General features: G+C 40.9%; 7 non-coding genes and 2 pseudogenes across 7 annotated transcripts; 5 read left to right on the plus strand and 4 right to left on the minus strand.

Moving 5' to 3' along the window:
- Positions 1–1532: 1532 nt before the first annotated feature.
- Positions 1533–1694, minus strand: LOC145676943 (U1 spliceosomal RNA). The gene has a single exon (XR_014129538.1). It is a non-coding gene; the product is annotated as a U1 spliceosomal RNA (small nuclear RNA).
- A 5623-nt stretch (positions 1695–7317) lies between these two features.
- LOC145676968 (U2 spliceosomal RNA) lies at positions 7318–7510 on the plus strand. The gene has a single exon (XR_014129562.1). It is a non-coding gene; the product is annotated as a U2 spliceosomal RNA (small nuclear RNA).
- Positions 7511–9364: 1854 nt separating this feature from the next.
- On the minus strand, positions 9365–9526 carry LOC145676944 (U1 spliceosomal RNA). The gene has a single exon (XR_014129539.1). It is a non-coding gene; the product is annotated as a U1 spliceosomal RNA (small nuclear RNA).
- An 863-nt stretch (positions 9527–10389) lies between these two features.
- LOC145676969 (U2 spliceosomal RNA) lies at positions 10390–10582 on the plus strand. Its single transcript, XR_014129563.1, has one exon. It is a non-coding gene; the product is annotated as a U2 spliceosomal RNA (small nuclear RNA).
- Positions 10583–12432: 1850 nt separating this feature from the next.
- LOC145676945 (U1 spliceosomal RNA) lies at positions 12433–12594 on the minus strand. Its single transcript, XR_014129540.1, has one exon. It is a non-coding gene; the product is annotated as a U1 spliceosomal RNA (small nuclear RNA).
- Positions 12595–13457: 863 nt separating this feature from the next.
- On the plus strand, positions 13458–13650 carry LOC145676970 (U2 spliceosomal RNA). Its single transcript, XR_014129564.1, has one exon. It is a non-coding gene; the product is annotated as a U2 spliceosomal RNA (small nuclear RNA).
- Positions 13651–15504: 1854 nt separating this feature from the next.
- On the minus strand, positions 15505–15666 carry LOC145676946 (U1 spliceosomal RNA). The gene has a single exon (XR_014129541.1). It is a non-coding gene; the product is annotated as a U1 spliceosomal RNA (small nuclear RNA).
- An 863-nt stretch (positions 15667–16529) lies between these two features.
- Positions 16530–16652, plus strand: LOC145676925 (U2 spliceosomal RNA; annotated as a pseudogene).
- Positions 16653–21796: 5144 nt separating this feature from the next.
- LOC145676923 (U2 spliceosomal RNA) lies at positions 21797–21978 on the plus strand (annotated as a pseudogene).
- Positions 21979–23243: the final 1265 nt, after the last annotated feature.

Raw genomic sequence — 23243 nt, forward strand, 5'->3', positions numbered from 1 at the left:
TTTCGAACGGGGAAACAAAAAGAAGCCTGAGGGAGCCAAGTCCGGACTGTAGGATGGCAGAATTGCCACGTTAGATTTGGCCAGGTAATTGGTCACGCCCAGGACAGTGTGGGCTGGCGCATTGTCATGATAAAGTATCCAATCACCGCTGAATCCTTGCTCTCACTCAGTCTGTTGAGGACTTGTACGTGAAATTTAGACTTGTGTCCGGAGACACAAACTCATGGTGAACGATCCGCCTAATGTCAGAAAACACAATGAGCATAGTGTTGTGCGACGTCGACGTGTGCCATTTAGCATTTGCCTCTTTGTTTTGGCGTCGTATTGGAATGTCACCCATGATAACATTACCCAAAGAGTGAGAATCATTTTTACACAATCCCAAAACGTTTTCACAAATTTCCACTTGGCGAGAGTTTTCGGTCGTCAGTCAAAACCATTTCTTGGGACAAGTTTCGCACACACTTGACTCATGTGGAAATTCTTGTTCACAACGATGATAGTTTTTGAAATATTTAACACGTCGAAATCGAACATGTTTTAGTGGCGGTTCTTGAAGGAAGTCACATCAGTAAATATTTATAATTTACGAGAGGAAAGCTTTGAGTTTTTTTTTGATTAAAGAAAAACAACTGTTTTCTTCATTTTCTATTTTACAATATTCAATTTATATCCATCTTGTATTTGTCATTTTCTCATGTTCAATTTGTTGCCTATGAAAGTTATGAATATTTATTCTATTAATTTATTCAATTTCTCCATTTATATAGCTTTCCATTTATGTATTTTTATGCCAATAATAAATGTTGTATTTTGTTTAAAATCCTATTCGTTTCTCTCTTTTTAACTACTTTTATCACTTTTTATGTATTTGTTTCTTTAATTTCTTATTTTATTTATTTATTTTTTTAAATGAATACTGGTGATACGATGGAATGATTTTTTTTTTTTTTTACTTTATTACAGAGAGAATAAGAAGAAGAAAAAATGAAATCATTCAGTTTAACACCCCATTTTTTTTTTTTTTTTTTTTGAACTTCAGGCTAAAAGTAAGGGGTAAGACAAGTGAGTGATGATGGAAAATTTGGTGGAATGAGAATGTGTGTGAAATCCCAGGGACACGATATTGTTGATCACAAATTTACTTGTGTGGGTATCGAAGTAAGTGCTCTAGCACTGAGCCTGCCACATTTGGGAGAAAATGAAGTAACATGTAGCGAAGGGCCATGCTACGTTGAGAATACTAGTCCTCGTTGGATCACCAAAGTGAAGCAGTGTTAGTACTTGGATAGATGGACTGCTTGGATATATCACGTTTTGTAGTTTCCGTATGAATCAGGATATATATCTGTAAGAAGTGAGAGTGGGAAATGTTTCAGTTTTACACGCACGGCACAGTTTAAAGGCTACACAAGACGGATGATTATGAAAGTCTGAGAACACTCACAACTACAAACCGAAACCATCGCAGTAGTAGTTGGCACTCTACCACTGAGCTTCCCAACTAGTGTCTATGTTTGAATTGTTTTATTCCGGGACAGCGCGAACGCAGTCCCGACTAACAAAAATTACGCGCCCGAGATACCCACGTTTGGGGTATTCGCGGGGGTCAACCCAACCGAAGTGCAATGGAAGGATCTCACCCCGGGGGAACCGCCTTGCTGATCACGGTAGCCCCTACGCCAGGTAAGTATGCTGATGAAATCCAAGTCATTTGCCCAATCAAACTGCGTCAACGAATCGACAGTGAGAGGTTACAATTATACCACAAACATAGATGTGTTGTCTGCACTAGTACTCATTTTAATGTAGGCAGAAAAGTCACTAGGAAATAGAAAACACAGAAAATAGAAACATTTTTATATGATGACGAGAAATTACCTGCCTGCACTCGGTTACTACCATCAGTGAGCAATCTACTGCCATCTGTTGGCATTTCTTCTTGTTTTACGTCTTGAACATCGGCACAACAGAGAGGAATAAAATGATTATGGTATAGTTTACAGCTATTTATGTTTTCAAATGTACGTATATGTAGTTGGTTGTGCTTTCTTGAAGATATTTGATGCCTATTTCCAACTGTGTAACGCAAACCGAAACTGTTCTATCTGTGAGCGCACTATTGCTATGCAACAATTTTCTGGCTGTTTACAATACGAAAACAATAACATTTAACAATGGAATGATTGGGAAATAATCCATGAAAAGCTGATGAAACATTGAGATTGCTTTAATAAATGTAATTTTCCGATTTCATGCAATATATACTGGATGTTGTGAATGGCACCAACATGGCGGATGGGTTGCTTAGCAGCTTTGTATGTATAGGGACTTCTTAAATATATGCTAGTAGTGCAATTTCAAATCTAGATAGAACCGCAAATTACACAAGCATGAAATTGAACGCACTTATTGGAACCAAATAGCAGCGTCTAAGATTTACATTTATTTGGGCCATATCTATTTTGGATTGAATGAAAGGTGTCTAACACCACTAACTCTCACCTCAGCTGTTGAAACATTGATAATATAAACCGGAAAACCGCGTGCTCTCGTCATACTGACCTTGCGACTCTAGACGAAAGTCTATGTGTCGTGCGATCTTAGCTCATCTTGTTATTCATCTCGTTGTTCAGCTAACGTGCGGAGGATTCTGTTATAGAGTCGACATCGGCCTCACGGTCCGAGCCGCACAGTCTCTTTGCGGAGGATTCTGTTATAGAGTCGACATCGGCCTCACGGTCCGAGCCGCACATTTCTAGTCAGGGCCTTTGTTACTAACTTGGTCGTACAGTCTACTTATACCTGTGTGGGGCGCTACACTTTTAGTGTGCGAAACACCAGGCACTTACTAACATCTACTAGTTGGCGACGTAACACTTCGGTGTTAGCACTCTCGCCTTTCATTACTGATCATGCCGGGACCTCCTAACCCCGCTGACAATCCATCAGGGCGTCATACTCTCCCTGCAACTGTGATGGGGCCACCTCAGGATCGTCGTCCACGGCCACGAGAACGAGAACGCACCTCCTCAGGAGCTTCTTCTGTCTCTCTTGGTTCTCCTGTTCGAGATAGAGATCGTTCCCGATCACCGACTCACATCAAGAAGCTCAAATATACTGAGGCTCTCCTCAGTCCACCGAAGCCTAAACCGCCACAACCATCCGTAGCTTCTGCTTCTACCTCATCCACTGAGGAGCCAATAATCATAGATCAACCATCTACGTCTAACTTTACCATCCTCTTCACTAATTTAAAACCAGAGTATTTCAACATCAAACCAATGTACCTCCAGCTCATGCGGTACTGTACCCGCCTTGATCTTCAGCAACTAATCAAAACCCAAAATGGCATCTTACTAAAAACAACTAATCCAGGCTTATATGACCATCTCATTTACAAGGTCGGACCAGCTATGTTTGGCACCAATGCAAAGATTACTCTTCTGAAAACACCCACTCAGAAAACTCCACCGCCACCACGTCGCACGCCCTTATTATCCGTGGTGATTCGTGGTGTAGATCCCAACCTAACGGAAAAAGAGATCTTGGACGAACTGAAAGAGGACGGCTATCATCCAACACGAGCCTTACGTATTAAGAATGCTACTGGTCCAACTTACATGGTGCGCCTACTTACAGACGATCAGACGCTTATTGACGAACTTCTCCAGAATGGCGTTTATATCTACCGCTGCCACCATAGGGTGGAAGCGTCACGTACTCCCCCGCCTCTCTCCATCCGCTGCGAAAATTGTCTCGCCTATAATTCACATCCTACAAACAAATGCACTCTGCCATCCGTCTGCCCACACTGTAAAGGCACCCATAAGCTGAAAAATTGTCCTAACTTACAGCAACCTGCTAACTGCAATACCTGTGGTGGACCTCATCCGACTTATTCGTATCAGTGCCCCCAGAAACCGAAGCCTTTACCCGATAAACCGGAAACCGTAGTGCCTCTTCGTATTCATCCGGCAACCCAGGTATCTATAGGCACCCAAACTTCACTCCTACCGCCACCTACAGTCGAAACAATGCTTCAATTTATCACTCTCGTTCTTCAGAATACCTTTCCCTATCAACGGGAAGCTATTCTTACTCATGCCACGAAAGCAGCCCACGATATTTTCCACCTCCATATGGCTGCTACATACTCTGGGCTTTCAACTTACTTTCATTTCCATTCTGATACACCACCATGAATACTCGCACGCAGGGGAAACGGCCAATCAAACTCCTATTTTCTAACATCAGATCATTACGGACCAATCGCGTCCTTTTAGAAACCATGGCGGCTGCACATACCGTTGACTGTATACTGCTCAACGAAACTTTCTTAAAGTCCAGCGAACGTTATTATTTTCCCCACTATCATCTTACACGCTCAGATCTATCGACCCATCCAGCTCGCGGGGGAGCAGCTATAGCGGTTAAACACTCTATTCCACGGCGTCATATTCTACCCCCTAATCCACAACGCTACTCTGAACATGTGATCCAAACCATCTACTTTCCGTCTATTACATTCACAGTTGCCACTATTTACGTCCGATCTACCCAGCCGTTACCGTACCATTTTCTCACTTATCTTGACTTGAACTTCCGTACGTATATACTTCTAGCAGATATTAATTACGCCTCTCGCACTGCAGAGCAGCAACAGCGATTTACCGATTTCCTGGCAACTACCCATAGCACTCTTCTTCCCCTACCTCAACACACTCGACCCGCTAGCAATACCACCCCTGATGTAGCCATCGTGTCTAACAATCTTTTATCTCGGACGTCCGTGGAAATTCTTGGTTCTGTGGGCAGTGACCATCTACCGATCCTACTGACTCTCACACAGACTTTACCAAAAACTGATGACATCACTTCACCTCCTAAATATAACTTTACTGCAGCAAACTGGGATCGTTATCAAGAGCTTATCACCACCGACCTCGGCAACCTCACTCCCACACTGGACTCCATTGCCAACGTCGATCAACTTTGCGCTACACTTGAGACCGCAATAAACCACAGTACTGCATGTTCCATTCCAAAATACTCACAACCTAAGAGCCGTCCAAATCTCCCTTCTGGTGTATTAAATATCCTCGCACGATCTGATCAGTATTTGACTGAATATCACCGCACCAATGATCGCCACTTCTTACACTTACATCGCCAATTCCAGCGCATGGCAAAACATTATATTATTGCACGGAAGAGACTGAACTGGCGACTTTCGTGTAACCAGCTACGTGACGAGCGCAACCCCACTCGCTTCTGGAACCTCTTCAAACGCCTAACATTCCAGAAGCATAGACCCCAATATCCGTTAATTACTAATGGCACTGCCCCTACTACAGACTTGGAGAAAGCCACTCTCTTTGCCAACCATTTCGAGGCGGTTTTTACCACCCACTCATCGCCTCTCTTTATTCATCCTAGTGATCGGCACATAACTGCAGTCGGTGATCCAGAACAAGCACGCTTTGCGCCGAACTTCATTCAACTCCCTCAACCCGACGATCCACTACTGGCACCCATTACTTCAATCGAAATCTTAGAGGTCCTCAAATACCGCCGCAATACAGCACCAGGTAATGACAATATCTCATATCGTCAACTTCTCCATGCGCCTGCCATTTTTCTGCTCTTACTTGCACAGCTGTACTCCACAATACTAGCAACCGGCTATTTTCCTACGGCGTGGAAGCTTGCTAAGATAGTGGTCTTTTTAAAACCGCAAAAAGACCCCTCCTCAGTGGCATCATATCGGCCGATCAGTCTCACGAATGCTTTTAGTAAAACATTCGAACGTATCCTTATGAAACGTCTGCAGCCATACATTACCGACAAGGCAATCATTCCCCCTACTCAAGCTGGTTTCCGACCTTCCTTTGGCATTAACGACCAACTAGTCAAACTATCCTCCCTGCTGGTCAATCATTTTAACAAACGCCTCCCGTCAGTCCTAGTATCACTTGATATCGAAAAGGCTTTCGACACTGTTTGGCACGCTGGACTAATTTACAAACTTACCTCCCTTCTGCCGTTTCCCTACGTGCGGATAATAGCCCAGTTTCTCCACCATAGACGAGCATATATTCAGATTAATAACACCAAATCCCCAACCTTTATCCTTCGTGCCGGCGTTCCCCAAGGTTCCGTGCTCTCACCTCTCTTATATTTGCTCTATGTCGCCGATATGCCTCAACCGTCGCCTCCAGTCCATATGCTCCAATTTGCCGATGATACTGCGTATCTCGCACTTGGGTCTTCCGTTGACCAAATTAATCACATCCTTCAACGTGCGCTGGATAATCTTGTTGCCTGGAGCCTCAAATGGAAACTGAAACTGAATCCACTGAAAACCCAGATGACCTTATTTGGCCTCAAGAGGAATAAGTTCTGCCCTACCCGCAATCCTGAGCGCCTCACGATTACCCTCTTAGATTCTCGTCTTCCGGTCCACGATACCTTAACCTACCTTGGTGTCACATTCGATAAACACCTTACATGGAACGCCCACCTTCGTACTTTGGAAGCCAACATTCGCCGTCGGATTAATCTCCTTCGACATCTCAAAGGCACTACGTGGGGTCTGAATGCTAACTTACTTCTCTACACCTATAAGGTCTTCGTCCGACCGGCACTGACGCATGGCCATCTTGCCTGGCTATCGGCGACTACCAACTTTTATGCACGCCTCCAAATCCTCGAACGCTGTGCACTCCGCATAGCATATTCTCTACCGCAGCACACACCTACTGCCGAGGTCTACCGACGCACCACTATGCCTACACTTCTTCCTCATCTCCGACGCCTTCGCAGCCGCTACATCTTCCAGCGCATTTCAAATGCCCATCCTATACTTCACGAACTCCTGGACCAAACACCTACGGAGCCCAGATATGCATATCCGCCTGTCGATCATTTACTGGCCATTTATGAACAGGACAATTCGCCTGCGACGCACAACTCACTTCGCCGTATCTATCGCCACTACGGCCACATCCATAATCCATGATTCCACACATGGATATCTCCGTAGTTTAGCTTCCACCGTCTGAACACAACCATATTCCAATCTATGCAACATTCCATGCTCATCCCTACTCGACTTACCTCTACACACCTTTATTAGATGACGTATTTGCATCTTAATTGCATAACAGCCTGAGAACCTTCTCATATACATTCGCCACACCTTTTCCTCAATCACTGGCCATAGAGACGGCATAACCGTCTGCGGCCCGCCCATCCCCGGATGGGAATGAAAGCCTTGTGAAAAAAAAAAAAAAAAAAAAAAAAAATGCTCTCGTCATCGCTTCTCGGCCTTTTGGCTAAGATCAAAGTGTAGTATCTGTTCTTATCAGCTTAATATCTGATACGACCCACATTGTGGGTCCAGAATATTAAACTGATTTTTGGACTGAGGTGAGGTGGTTGTGGCTTGCCACACCCTCACCACGTGTCGGCCCAGCATTGCAGTACAGTTGGGATCGGCACACCTAAATCAAATTCAACCATAGTTCTTCTCTCTCATCTTGGTGGGTCATGGGTTCGAGTTCTACATGAAGCCTCATTCATGGTGCAAGTGACATTCTTTCTGCAAGATGGTCAAGGTCTGTCCGGAAAGTAATGTCACCACATTTATTTACATAATGTGGATTAGCATTATTCAATCTATTGCCCTCTTGCGTCGATCCATCTTTGGCAGCGTGATTTCCAATCAGCAAAGGCATCCTGGAAGGTCTGTGTTGGCAATGCGTTTAAAGCCATTTCAAAAGCTGCTTTCACCACGTCAATTGTTCTGTAACGATGTCCTTTCAGGGAGGATTTCGAACGGGGAAACAAAAAGAAGCCTGAGGGAGCCAAGTCCGGACTGTAGGATGGCAGAATTGCCACGTTAGATTTGGCCAGGTAATTGGTCACGCCCAGGACAGTGTGGGCTGGCGCATTGTCATGATAAAGTATCCAATCACCGCTGAATCCTTGCTCTCACTCAGTCTGTTGAGGACTTGTACGTGAAATTTAGACTTGTGTCCGGAGACACAAACTCATGGTGAACGATCCGCCTAATGTCAGAAAACACAATGAGCATAGTGTTGTGCGACGTCGACGTGTGCCATTTAGCATTTGCCTCTTTGTTTTGGCGTCGTATTGGAATGTCACCCATGATAACATTACCCAAAGAGTGAGAATCATTTTTACACAATCCCAAAACGTTTTCACAAATTTCCACTTGGCGAGAGTTTTCGGTCGTCAGTCAAAACCATTTCTTGGGACAAGTTTCGCACACACTTGACTCATGTGGAAATTCTTGTTCACAACGATGATAGTTTTTGAAATATTTAACACGTCGAAATCGAACATGTTTTAGTGGCGGTTCTTGAAGGAAGTCACATCAGTAAATATTTATAATTTACGAGAGGAAAGCTTTGAGTTTTTTTTTGATTAAAGAAAAACAACTGTTTTCTTCATTTTCTATTTTACAATATTCAATTTATATCCATCTTGTATTTGTCATTTTCTCATGTTCAATTTGTTGCCTATGAAAGTTATGAATATTTATTCTATTAATTTATTCAATTTCTCCATTTATATAGCTTTCCATTTATGTATTTTTATGCCAATAATAAATGTTGTATTTTGTTTAAAATCCTATTCGTTTCTCTCTTTTTAACTACTTTTATCACTTTTTATGTATTTGTTTCTTTAATTTCTTATTTTATTTATTTATTTTTTTAAATGAATACTGGTGATACGATGGAATGATTTTTTTTTTTTTTACTTTATTACAGAGAGAATAAGAAGAAGAAAAAATGAAATCATTCAGTTTAACACCCCATTTTTTTTTTTTTTTTTTTTGAACTTCAGGCTAAAAGTAAGGGGTAAGACAAGTGAGTGATGATGGAAAATTTGGTGGAATGAGAATGTGTGTGAAATCCCAGGGACACGATATTGTTGATCACAAATTTACTTGTGTGGGTATCGAAGTAAGTGCTCTAGCACTGAGCCTGCCACATTTGGGAGAAAATGAAGTAACATGTAGCGAAGGGCCATGCTACGTTGAGAATACTAGTCCTCGTTGGATCACCAAAGTGAAGCAGTGTTAGTACTTGGATAGATGGACTGCTTGGATATATCACGTTTTGTAGTTTCCGTATGAATCAGGATATATATCTGTAAGAAGTGAGAGTGGGAAATGTTTCAGTTTTACACGCACGGCACAGTTTAAAGGCTACACAAGACGGATGATTATGAAAGTCTGAGAACACTCACAACTACAAACCGAAACCATCGCAGTAGTAGTTGGCACTCTACCACTGAGCTTCCCAACTAGTGTCTATGTTTGAATTGTTTTATTCCGGGACAGCGCGAACGCAGTCCCGACTAACAAAAATTACGCGCCCGAGATACCCACGTTTGGGGTATTCGCGGGGGTCAACCCAACCGAAGTGCAATGGAAGGATCTCACCCCGGGGGAACCGCCTTGCTGATCACGGTAGCCCCTACGCCAGGTAAGTATGCTGATGAAATCCAAGTCATTTGCCCAATCAAACTGCGTCAACGAATCGACAGTGAGAGGTTACAATTATACCACAAACATAGATGTGTTGTCTGCACTAGTACTCATTTTAATGTAGGCAGAAAAGTCACTAGGAAATAGAAAACACAGAAAATAGAAACATTTTTATATGATGACGAGAAATTACCTGCCTGCACTCGGTTACTACCATCAGTGAGCAATCTACTGCCATCTGTTGGCATTTCTTCTTGTTTTACGTCTTGAACATCGGCACAACAGAGAGGAATAAAATGATTATGGTATAGTTTACAGCTATTTATGTTTTCAAATGTACGTATATGTAGTTGGTTGTGCTTTCTTGAAGATATTTGATGCCTATTTCCAACTGTGTAACGCAAACCGAAACTGTTCTATCTGTGAGCGCACTATTGCTATGCAACAATTTTCTGGCTGTTTACAATACGAAAACAATAACATTTAACAATGGAATGATTGGGAAATAATCCATGAAAAGCTGATGAAACATTGAGATTGCTTTAATAAATGTAATTTTCCGATTTCATGCAATATATACTGGATGTTGTGAATGGCACCAACATGGCGGATGGGTTGCTTAGCAGCTTTGTATGTATAGGGACTTCTTAAATATATGCTAGTAGTGCAATTTCAAATCTAGATAGAACCGCAAATTACACAAGCATGAAATTGAACGCACTTATTGGAACCAAATAGCAGCGTCTAAGATTTACATTTATTTGGGCCATATCTATTTTGGATTGAATGAAAGGTGTCTAACACCACTAACTCTCACCTCAGCTGTTGAAACATTGATAATATAAACCGGAAAACCGCGTGCTCTCGTCATCGCTTCTCGGCCTTTTGGCTAAGATCAAAGTGTAGTATCTGTTCTTATCAGCTTAATATCTGATACGACCCACATTGTGGGTCCAGAATATTAAACTGATTTTTGGACTGAGGTGAGGTGGTTGTGGCTTGCCACACCCTCACCACGTGTCGGCCCAGCATTGCAGTACAGTTGGGATCGGCACACCTAAATCAAATTCAACCATAGTTCTTCTCTCTCATCTTGGTGGGTCATGGGTTCGAGTTCTACATGAAGCCTCATTCATGGTGCAAGTGACATTCTTTCTGCAAGATGGTCAAGGTCTGTCCGGAAAGTAATGTCACCACATTTATTTACATAATGTGGATTAGCATTATTCAATCTATTGCCCTCTTGCGTCGATCCATCTTTGGCAGCGTGATTTCCAATCAGCAAAGGCATCCTGGAAGGTCTGTGTTGGCAATGCGTTTAAAGCCATTTCAAAAGCTGCTTTCACCACGTCAATTGTTCTGTAACGATGTCCTTTCAGGGAGGATTTCGAACGGGGAAACAAAAAGAAGCCTGAGGGAGCCAAGTCCGGACTGTAGGATGGCAGAATTGCCACGTTAGATTTGGCCAGGTAATTGGTCACGCCCAGGACAGTGTGGGCTGGCGCATTGTCATGATAAAGTATCCAATCACCGCTGAATCCTTGCTCTCACTCAGTCTGTTGAGGACTTGTACGTGAAATTTAGACTTGTGTCCGGAGACACAAACTCATGGTGAACGATCCGCCTAATGTCAGAAAACACAATGAGCATAGTGTTGTGCGACGTCGACGTGTGCCATTTAGCATTTGCCTCTTTGTTTTGGCGTCGTATTGGAATGTCACCCATGATAACATTACCCAAAGAGTGAGAATCATTTTTACACAATCCCAAAACGTTTTCACAAATTTCCACTTGGCGAGAGTTTTCGGTCGTCAGTCAAAACCATTTCTTGGGACAAGTTTCGCACACACTTGACTCATGTGGAAATTCTTGTTCACAACGATGATAGTTTTTGAAATATTTAACACGTCGAAATCGAACATGTTTTAGTGGCGGTTCTTGAAGGAAGTCACATCAGTAAATATTTATAATTTACGAGAGGAAAGCTTTGAGTTTTTTTTTGATTAAAGAAAAACAACTGTTTTCTTCATTTTCTATTTTACAATATTCAATTTATATCCATCTTGTATTTGTCATTTTCTCATGTTCAATTTGTTGCCTATGAAAGTTATGAATATTTATTCTATTAATTTATTCAATTTCTCCATTTATATAGCTTTCCATTTATGTATTTTTATGCCAATAATAAATGTTGTATTTTGTTTAAAATCCTATTCGTTTCTCTCTTTTTAACTACTTTTATCACTTTTTATGTATTTGTTTCTTTAATTTCTTATTTTATTTATTTATTTTTTTAAATGAATACTGGTGATACGATGGAATGATTTTTTTTTTTTTTACTTTATTACAGAGAGAATAAGAAGAAGAAAAAATGAAATCATTCAGTTTAACACCCCATTTTTTTTTTTTTTTTTTTTGAACTTCAGGCTAAAAGTAAGGGGTAAGACAAGTGAGTGATGATGGAAAATTTGGTGGAATGAGAATGTGTGTGAAATCCCAGGGACACGATATTGTTGATCACAAATTTACTTGTGTGGGTATCGAAGTAAGTGCTCTAGCACTGAGCCTGCCACATTTGGGAGAAAATGAAGTAACATGTAGCGAAGGGCCATGCTACGTTGAGAATACTAGTCCTCGTTGGATCACCAAAGTGAAGCAGTGTTAGTACTTGGATAGATGGACTGCTTGGATATATCACGTTTTGTAGTTTCCGTATGAATCAGGATATATATCTGTAAGAAGTGAGAGTAATGTTTCAGTTTTACACGCACGGCACAGTTTAAAGGCTACACAAGACGGATGATTATGAAAGTCTGAGAACACTCACAACTACAAACCGAAACCATCGCAGTAGTAGTTGGCACTCTACCACTGAGCTTCCCAACTAGTGTCTATGTTTGAATTGTTTTATTCCGGGACAGCGCGAACGCAGTCCCGACTAACAAAAATTACGCGCCCGAGATACCCACGTTTGGGGTATTCGCGGGGGTCAACCCAACCGAAGTGCAATGGAAGGATCTCACCCCGGGGGAACCGCCTTGCTGATCACGGTAGCCCCTACGCCAGGTAAGTATGCTGATGAAATCCAAGTCATTTGCCCAATCAAACTGCGTCAACGAATCGACAGTGAGAGGTTACAATTATACCACAAACATAGATGTGTTGTCTGCACTAGTACTCATTTTAATGTAGGCAGAAAAGTCACTAGGAAATAGAAAACACAGAAAATAGAAACATTTTTATATGATGACGAGAAATTACCTGCCTGCACTCGGTTACTACCATCAGTGAGCAATCTACTGCCATCTGTTGGCATTTCTTCTTGTTTTACGTCTTGAACATCGGCACAACAGAGAGGAATAAAATGATTATGGTATAGTTTACAGCTATTTATGTTTTCAAATGTACGTATATGTAGTTGGTTGTGCTTTCTTGAAGATATTTGATGCCTATTTCCAACTGTGTAACGCAAACCGAAACTGTTCTATCTGTGAGCGCACTATTGCTATGCAACAATTTTCTGGCTGTTTACAATACGAAAACAATAACATTTAACAATGGAATGATTGGGAAATAATCCATGAAAAGCTGATGAAACATTGAGATTGCTTTAATAAATGTAATTTTCCGATTTCATGCAATATATACTGGATGTTGTGAATGGCACCAACATGGCGGATGGGTTGCTTAGCAGCTTTGTATGTATAGGGACTTCTTAAATATATGCTAGTAGTGCAATTTCAAATCTAGATAGAACCGCAAATTACACAAGCATGAAATTGAACGCACTTATTGGAACCAAATAGCAGCGTCTAAGATTTACATTTATTTGGGCCATATCTATTTTGGATTGAATGAAAGGTGTCTAACACCACTAACTCTCACCTCAGCTGTTGAAACATTGATAATATAAACCGGAAAACCGCGTGCTCTCGTCATCGCTTCTCGGCCTTTTGGCTAAGATCAAAGTGTAGTATCTGTTCTTATCAGCTTAATATCTGATACGACCCACATTGTGGGTCCAGAATATTAAACTGATTTTTGGACTGAGGTGAGGTGGTTGTGGCTTGCCACACCCTCACCACGTGTCGGCCCAGCATTGCAGTACAGTTGGGATCGGCACACCTAAATCAAATTCAACCATAGTTCTTCTCTCTCATCTTGGTGGGTCATGGGTTCGAGTTCTACATGAAGCCTCATTCATGGTGCAAGTGACATTCTTTCTGCAAGATGGTCAAGGTCTGTCCGGAAAGTAATGTCACCACATTTATTTACATAATGTGGATTAGCATTATTCAATCTATTGCCCTCTTGCGTCGATCCATCTTTGGCAGCGTGATTTCCAATCAGCAAAGGCATCCTGGAAGGTCTGTGTTGGCAATGCGTTTAAAGCCATTTCAAAAGCTGCTTTCACCACGTCAATTGTTCTGTAACGATGTCCTTTCAGGGAGGATTTCGAACGGGGAAACAAAAAGAAGCCTGAGGGAGCCAAGTCCGGACTGTAGGATGGCAGAATTGCCACGTTAGATTTGGCCAGGTAATTGGTCACGCCCAGGACAGTGTGGGCTGGCGCATTGTCATGATAAAGTATCCAATCACCGCTGAATCCTTGCTCTCACTCAGTCTGTTGAGGACTTGTACGTGAAATTTAGACTTGTGTCCGGAGACACAAACTCATGGTGAACGATCCGCCTAATGTCAGAAAACACAATGAGCATAGTGTTGTGCGACGTCGACGTGTGCCATTTAGCATTTGCCTCTTTGTTTTGGCGTCGTATTGGAATGTCACCCATGATAACATTACCCAAAGAGTGAGAATCATTTTTACACAATCCCAAAACGTTTTCACAAATTTCCACTTGGCGAGAGTTTTCGGTCGTCAGTCAAAACCATTTCTTGGGACAAGTTTCGCACACACTTGACTCATGTGGAAATTCTTGTTCACAACGATGATAGTTTTTGAAATATTTAACACGTCGAAATCGAACATGTTTTAGTGGCGGTTCTTGAAGGAAGTCACATCAGTAAATATTTATAATTTACGAGAGGAAAGCTTTGAGTTTTTTTTTGATTAAAGAAAAACAACTGTTTTCTTCATTTTCTATTTTACAATATTCAATTTATATCCATCTTGTATTTGTCATTTTCTCATGTTCAATTTGTTGCCTATGAAAGTTATGAATATTTATTCTATTAATTTATTCAATTTCTCCATTTATATAGCTTTCCATTTATGTATTTTTATGCCAATAATAAATGTTGTATTTTGTTTAAAATCCTATTCGTTTCTCTCTTTTTAACTACTTTTATCACTTTTTATGTATTTGTTTCTTTAATTTCTTATTTTATTTATTTATTTTTTTAAATGAATACTGGTGATACGATGGAATGATTTTTTTTTTTTTTACTTTATTACAGAGAGAATAAGAAGAAGAAAAAATGAAATCATTCAGTTTAACACCCCATTTTTTTTTTTTTTTTTTTTGAACTTCAGGCTAAAAGTAAGGGGTAAGACAAGTGAGTGATGATGGAAAATTTGGTGGAATGAGAATGTGTGTGAAATCCCAGGGACACGATATTGTTGATCACAAATTTACTTGTGTGGGTATCGAAGTAAGTGCTCTAGCACTGAGCCTGCCACATTTGGGAGAAAATGAAGTAACATGTAGCGAAGGGCCATGCTACGTTGAGAATACTAGTCCTCGTTGGATCACCAAAGTGAAGCAGTGTTAGTACTTGGATAGATGGACTGCTTGGATATATCACGTTTTGTAGTTTCCGTATGAATCAGGATATATATCTGTAAGAAGTGAGAGTGGGAAATGTTTCAGTTTTACACGCACGGCACAGTTTAAAGGCTACACAAGACGGATGATTATGAAAGTCTGAGAACACTCACAACTACAAACCGAAACCATCGCAGTAGTAGTTGGCACTCTACCACTGAGCTTCCCAACTAGTGTCTATGTTTGAATTGTTTTATTCCGGGACAGCGCGAACGCAGTCCCGACTAACAAAAATTACGCGCCCGAGATACCCACGTTTGGGGTATTCGCGGGGGTCAACCCAACCGAAGTGCAATGGAAGGATCTCACCCCGGGGGAACCGCCTTGCTGATCACGGTAGCCCCTACGCCAGGTAAGTATGCTGATGAAATCCAAGTCATTTGCCCAATCAAACTGCGTCAACGAATCGACAGTGAGAGGTTACAATTATACCACAAACATAGATGTGTTGTCTGCACTAGTACTCATTTTAATGTAGGCAGAAAAGTCACTAGGAAATAGAAAACACAGAAAATAGAAACATTTTTATATGATGACGAGAAATTACCTGCCTGCACTCGGTTACTACCATCAGTGAGCAATCTACTGCCATCTGTTGGCATTTCTTCTTGTTTTACGTCTTGAACATCGGCACAACAGAGAGGAATAAAATGATTATGGTATAGTTTACAGCTATTTATGTTTTCAAATGTACGTATATGTAGTTGGTTGTGCTTTCTTGAAGATATTTGATGCCTATTTCCAACTGTGTAACGCAAACCGAAACTGTTCTATCTGTGAGCGCACTATTGCTATGCAACAATTTTCTGGCTGTTTACAATACGAAAACAATAACATTTAACAATGGAATGATTGGGAAATAATCCATGAAAAGCTGATGAAACATTGAGATTGCTTTAATAAATGTAATTTTCCGATTTCATGCAATATATACTGGATGTTGTGAATGGCACCAACATGGCGGATGGGTTGCTTAGCAGCTTTGTATGTATAGGGACTTCTTAAATATATGCTAGTAGTGCAATTTCAAATCTAGATAGAACCGCAAATTACACAAGCATGAAATTGAACGCACTTATTGGAACCAAATAGCAGCGTCTAAGATTTACATTTATTTGGGCCATATCTATTTTGGATTGAATGAAAGGTGTCTAACACCACTAACTCTCACCCCAGCTGTTGAAACATTGATAATATAAACCGGAAAACCGCGTGCTCTCGTCATCGCTTCTCGGCCTTTTGGCTAAGATCAAAGTGTAGTATCTGTTCTTATCAGCTTAATCATCTCTAAACATTTTGATCTTGGTCTTTTGGCAAATATTCTCACATAGTGAGACTTATTCATCTGGGGGGTCTATGAGTGTGGATGGTGCTCTTAAAGCGCCGACATCGGCTACAGGTCCGAGCCACACGTGTTTAAATTGGCCGGGGGGGTGGTCGGTGTCGGTCGCGATAGGTGTCAGGGATCCCCCTAGTTTCTCCCCCATTGCAGGTGGGCGCTTTCGAGCTGCTACTGCTTGGGCGAGATAAACTGGTGAACGCAGATAGATAAATAGATCGAGGGCTCGCAACCCTTTGAGGTAATCAGCTACTGCTTGCGCGGAAAATTAATGGCATCCCGTAGTGAACTCTAGTTGCGACTTGTAAATTGATCGATTGGGAGAGTAATTGATAGTTGGGTATTGCAGTTGAGATATGCACACTCGTTGGTCGGTGTCGGTCTTGATAGGTCTTGGAGGCCTCTAGATCCTGGCGTATTGCAGGTGGGCTGAGGTAATCAGCTACTGCTTACGCAGGAGAAATTGATGACACCCCCATACTGAACTTTAGGTGTGCTTCGCCAACTGACTAGCGAATCTGACCGTGAAAGTAATCGATAGACGGACGTTATACACACAATCAGTGAGAAGGCGTATCCCAAGCCTGTTTAGATTTAGGAAACTGATATATACATAATTTATGACTCCTAACAGCCTAGGTTGAGAGAAAATGATAGCTAGACTGAATACCTATCACAGTAGACAACTCCCCTGTGCGAATTGATGTCTGATATACATTATGGAAAGGAATAGAAGGCGTATCCCTCCCCTAGAAAGGAGCGATAGCACGCTCATAGTAAGATTTCCGCCCCCCGACCACTTTAATTGCACTGAAAGAGGTTGTAGAGCGGCGTTCAAGTCTAAAACTTGGACGTCTGCGAGAGCCTCAGTGGAGCGGCATCTACTACGGGATCATAACATTAAGATTACTAACACCACTAACATATGTGGTAGATGTAATACTGAATTGGGGAGGAGACCGTCAGGGCATACCTGCGAGGCACCTGCAGAGGAGTACCCGGAAGACGATCAACCTGAAGTATTCGCGTTTAAATGTGAACAATGTGGGGAAACTTTCCCAGGTACGAGAGCCCTGCGAAATCATTATAATTGGCATAAAGCAAGGGATGTCCGAAATAGACAAGAGAATGTCACTATACCTGAACCCGAAACCAGGAAAAGGAGGAGAGGGGATAAAATTGTTACAATTGATAGGACACAGGCTGATACGGTAACGCAAAATGAAAATGAGAATAACGAGCAATGTGGATTCGCTGATGATGAAAACGAAATGTGTCGGGAGGATGAAAATAGGCAGAACGAAAAATTTGAGGAAATGGACATAAGGGTCGAATCTGTATACCACCAGGAAAATGAGACGACGGATGAACTGTTTGAATCTCTCGTAGACAAAATATTAGCGGAAGAGCAGGAGGATGAGTCCCAAATAGACTCACTCCTTGCACTGAGCAGGCACGAAATTGAAAGGAGTTTACATGAAACGATGAAATGTGCAGAAATGGAAGAGGGAGAAATAATAGACCACTCCCCACTGCAAAATGGGAACGAAATAGTAACAACTGCGTTGGTCCATAATTGGGCCACCCCAAATGAGTGGAGGGATAAAAGAAATGATGGAATAGAAATCCGCCTAGTAGGAAATAGAGAGGACAGAGATATTAATAAGATGGTTGATCAGGAAAGAATCTATAACGAAATCCAGACCTTAGAATCCCAAGAGGAAAATACAATAAATGCACATAATGAGAGTAAAATTATGGATATTGAAAATATAAGTGAGTACCGAGAGATGGAAGGGACAGATGACCTATCAGACGAAGCAGGAGGAGATGAAGATGATGATGAGGGGAATGAGGTATCTCAAAGCGAAATAACAAATATCGAGATAATAGAAGGTGAGGACGATATTGCTACTACTAGTGACCATGAGGGTGATCCACTCAACAATAATAAACAACCTTTAATAGACCAAAATGATGAAAGCGGCCTCCACAAAGAGTTCCACCCGAAACTAAAAATAATATTAGGAGCTCAAGAGTCAGAAGAAAGATGGGATGAATTCTCCCAGACATTAAACGAATTAACAGTAAGAGCATCTGAGCTGCTAAAACTGAAACCAAGGAAGGGTGGTGAAGTAAGGGGCAGAGTGGAAGACCAAGATAAAGATGACCCTAAATTCATTCAACAATTATATAAAAGAAACAGGCGTAGGGCAATTAGGCTGATTCTGGATGACAACTCCCCAAGATGTCCGGTACCCAAGGAGAATACTGAAGGTTATTTTAGAGAAATCTATGAGGAGAAATTCATTGAACCTAGTGTGTATGACCACATAGACGCTGCCCAGGATGAGATAGACCAAGGGCCCTTCACTCCTGAGGAGGTAACAAGGAAACTTAGTAAGACAGAAAATTCTGCGCCAGGAGAAGATAGAATAACCTACTATCACTGGAAACAACTGGACCCGAGTGGCACCCTACTAGCAACAATATTCAACATATGTTTTAAGTATGCTAGAGTTCCTGTAGAATGGAAGGAAACAACTACTATCTTAATATATAAAAAGGGTGACCTCAATGACATAAAGAATTATAGGCCGATAGCATTATCAAGAACCATAGCCAAGCTATACATGGGCTGCTGGGCAAATAGACTAAAGAAATGGATGTTGGAACAAGAGTTGATATCTAAAGCACAGAAAGGATTTATGCCATTTGACGGCGTATTTGAGCACAATTATATCTTAGAGAAAATAATTAGAGAAGCAAGAGCGGAGAGGAAGGAAATATGTATTGCCCAGCTTGATTGCTCAAATGCTTTCGGCTCATTACCACATGAGGCAATAGTACTGGCACTAAGAAAAATGGGGGCAGGTGAAAAACTAATTAAAATCATTCAGGACATATATAAGGGATCCGCAACGAGAATAATAACATCAGAAGGCCCTACGAATAAAATCGAAATAAAAGCTGGAGTAAGACAGGGGTGTCCACTGAGTGGCCTGCTATTCGTCCTAGCATTAGACCCGATAATAAGGAAAGTTGAAATGGGAAATACAGAGCATAGAATCCTGGCCTTTGCGGATGACCTGACCATCTTGGGTAGTGACCCCGATGACTTACAAAACAGGGTGACATCAGTAGTAGAAGAACTAGATAAGATAAAACTAAACATCAACCCTGGAAAGTGCTGCACATTAAGAATATCAGGTAGCAAGCCGGCTGGATGCAGGGACATGGAAATAAGGATAAGAAATGAGGAATTAGAAAAGCTAAGAGAAGGGGATGAAACAAAATTTCTGGGGAAGCCCGTTGGGTTCAACATTGCATCAAATAAAGAAAACATGTTAAACATAATAAATAAAGGCAAGAGGATATTAACATCAAAATTAGCTCCATGGCAGAGACTTGATGCAATGAGGACCTTTTTCTATCCCTCCCTCCAATTTTTATACAGAATGAATACTTTTAAGAAGACGGAATGGAAAAAACTAGACGATATACTGAGACCGGAATATAAGAGAACCCTTAACCTCCCGCAAGAAAGTTCCAACCACTACCTGTATGGCTTGAGGAGGAGAGGACAATGCGGAATCCCGATGTCAGCTGAAGACTCAGACATCGCCCTGATCGATAATGCCTACAAGCTGTTAACATCAGCAGATGAAAAAATACGGAGAATGGCAGAAGAAGATCTAAAGAAAACAGTGGGTGAAAGATTAAAGAAAGATGCAGATGAGTTAGACAAAGGGAAATTCCTCTCAGGGGTAATGGATGAAGAGTATCAAAAAACAACAAACAACTACAAATCCACGTGGTCTGAGGCAAGAAAAGCCTCCTCAAGAATGCAGTGTAGGTGGGAATTTAACGGAAATGAACCTGAAGTGATAATAAATGAGGAATTTAGGGTAAATGCCAAACAAAGACATAACTTATCGAAGAGACTGAGAACAGTGAGACAAAGGAAGAGAAGCGATGAGCTTGCCCAGTATCCTGATCAGGGGAAAGCGATTGAATGTGCCCAGAAGGCCCATGTAAGCTCGCATTTCTTGACGGATGGGGCGTATACGAGGTTTGCAGACTGGAGGTTTATACACAGAGCTAGACTAAACCTGGTCCCCCTAAATGGAGCTAAAAAATCCAATAAAAACGAAAATAAAAATTGTAGAAAATGTGGGTATCCAAATGAGACACTGCCTCATGTGGTCAACCATTGCATGAGATATGCAGAAGCAATGCAGAAGAGACATAACATTATAGTTGACCGATTAAAGAAAGCAGCTTCTCTGAAATACAAGATCATAGGGGAAAATCAGAGAATAGTGCAGGATATAAACCAAAGGCCAGACCTAATAATAGCAAATAACCAGTCTGCATTCCTAATTGACGTCACCATACCGTTTGATAACAGATATCAAGCATTCCAGAGAGCTAGGGAAGAGAAGATAACAAAATATGAACAACTTTGTAGAAGACTTTCGGAGAAGTATCCGGAGGTTAAAACCTTCCCGATCATTGTGGGCTCACTGGGATCCTGGGATCCAGAGAATGATGGGCTACTAAAGAAAATATGCTCAAAGAAATACGGGCAACTAATGAAAAAGTTATGTGTTTCTGACGTGATACGCTGGACAAGAGATATATATATTGAACACATAACTGGTGTGAAACAATACTAGAAAGAAAACAAAATAAAAGGGATCTGGGCAAGTGATAGCAAAATCTGATTTTAAATTTTGACAAAATTTTAACTTAACTTCACTTATGTATATGTATATAAATCTTAATAATATGGACTGTGCATCTTCTATTCTTATTTTTGTACTTTCAGACTCCATCTAATCCATATTGGAATGAATGGTACAGGGTTTTATTACAGAAACTAATGTTTCTGTCTTTTATTAGGCTGATAGGAACATATGAAAACGACAAGGTACCTACGCATTAATATAAATATAAAGGAATAAAATGAAATAAAGAAAAGAAAATATATATATATATGAGCAATGACAAAGGAGAAAATCCTATAATTTTAAGTTAAGACAGGTAGGTAAACTACAACTTGTATTTTAAAGATAAAATGACGTCAACCCAACAAGGGTGAAGTTTTTAAAGTTACTGACGATAGGAATCTATCCTATATAATAATACATAAAATTAAAAAATTATTACGATTGACTCTGTTCTTATCAGCTTAATATCTGATACGACCCACATTGTGGGTCCAGAATATTAAACTGATTTTTGGACTGAGGTGAGGTGGTTGTGGCTTGCCACACCCTCACCACGTGTCGGCCCAGCATTGCAGTACAGTTGGGATCGGCACACCTAAATCAAATTCAACCATAGTTCTTCTCTCTCATCTTGGTGGGTCATGGGTTCGAGTTCTACATGAAGCCTCATTCATGGTGCAAGTGACATTCTTTCTGCAAGATGGTCAAGGTCTGTCCGGAAAGTAATGTCACCACATTTATTTACATAATGTGGATTAGCATTATTCAATCTATTGCCCTCTTGCGTCGATCCATCTTTGGCAGCGTGATTTCCAATCAGCAAAGGCATCCTGGAAGGTCTGTGTTGGCAATGCGTTTAAAGCCATTTCAAAAGCTGCTTTCACCACGTCAATTGTTCTGTAACGATGTCCTTTCAGGGAGGATTTCGAACGGGGAAACAAAAAGAAGCCTGAGGGAGCCAAGTCCGGACTGTAGGATGGCAGAATTGCCACGTTAGATTTGGCCAGGTAATTGGTCACGCCCAGGACAGTGTGGGCTGGCGCATTGTCATGATAAAGTATCCAATCACCGCTGAATCCTTGCTCTCACTCAGTCTGTTGAGGACTTGTACGTGAAATTTAGACTTGTGTCCGGAGACACAAACTCATGGTGAACGATCCGCCTAATGTCAGAAAACACAATGAGCATAGTGTTGTGCGACGTCGACGTGTGCCATTTAGCATTTGCCTCTTTGTTTTGGCGTCGTATTGGAATGTCACCCATGATAACATTACCCAAAGAGTGAGAATCATTTTTACACAATCCCAAAACGTTTTCACAAATTTCCACTTGGCGAGAGTTTTCGGTCGTCAGTCAAAACCATTTCTTGGGACAAGTTTCGCACACACTTGACTCATGTGGAAATTCTTGTTCACAACGATGATAGTTTTTGAAATATTTAACACGTCGAAATCGAACATGTTTTAGTGGCGGTTCTTGAAGGAAGTCACATCAGTAAATATTTATAATTTACGAGAGGAAAGCTTTGAGTTTTTTTTTGATTAAAGAAAAACAACTGTTTTCTTCATTTTCTATTTTACAATATTCAATTTATATCCATCTTGTATTTGTCATTTTCTCATGTTCAATTTGTTGCCTATGAAAGTTATGAATATTTATTCTATTAATTTATTCAATTTCTCCATTTATATAGCTTTCCATTTATGTATTTTTATGCCAATAATAAATGTTGTATTTTGTTTAAAATCCTATTCGTTTCTCTCTTTTTAACTACTTTTATCACTTTTTATGTATTTGTTTCTTTAATTTCTTATTTTATTTATTTATTTTTTTAAATGAATACTGGTGATACGATGGAATGATTT

Source organism: Thermobia domestica, unplaced genomic scaffold (assembly GCF_964235325.1).
Source record: "Thermobia domestica unplaced genomic scaffold, izTheDome1.hap1.1 HAP1_SCAFFOLD_490, whole genome shotgun sequence".
NCBI classification, from domain to species: domain Eukaryota; kingdom Metazoa; phylum Arthropoda; class Insecta; order Zygentoma; family Lepismatidae; genus Thermobia; species Thermobia domestica.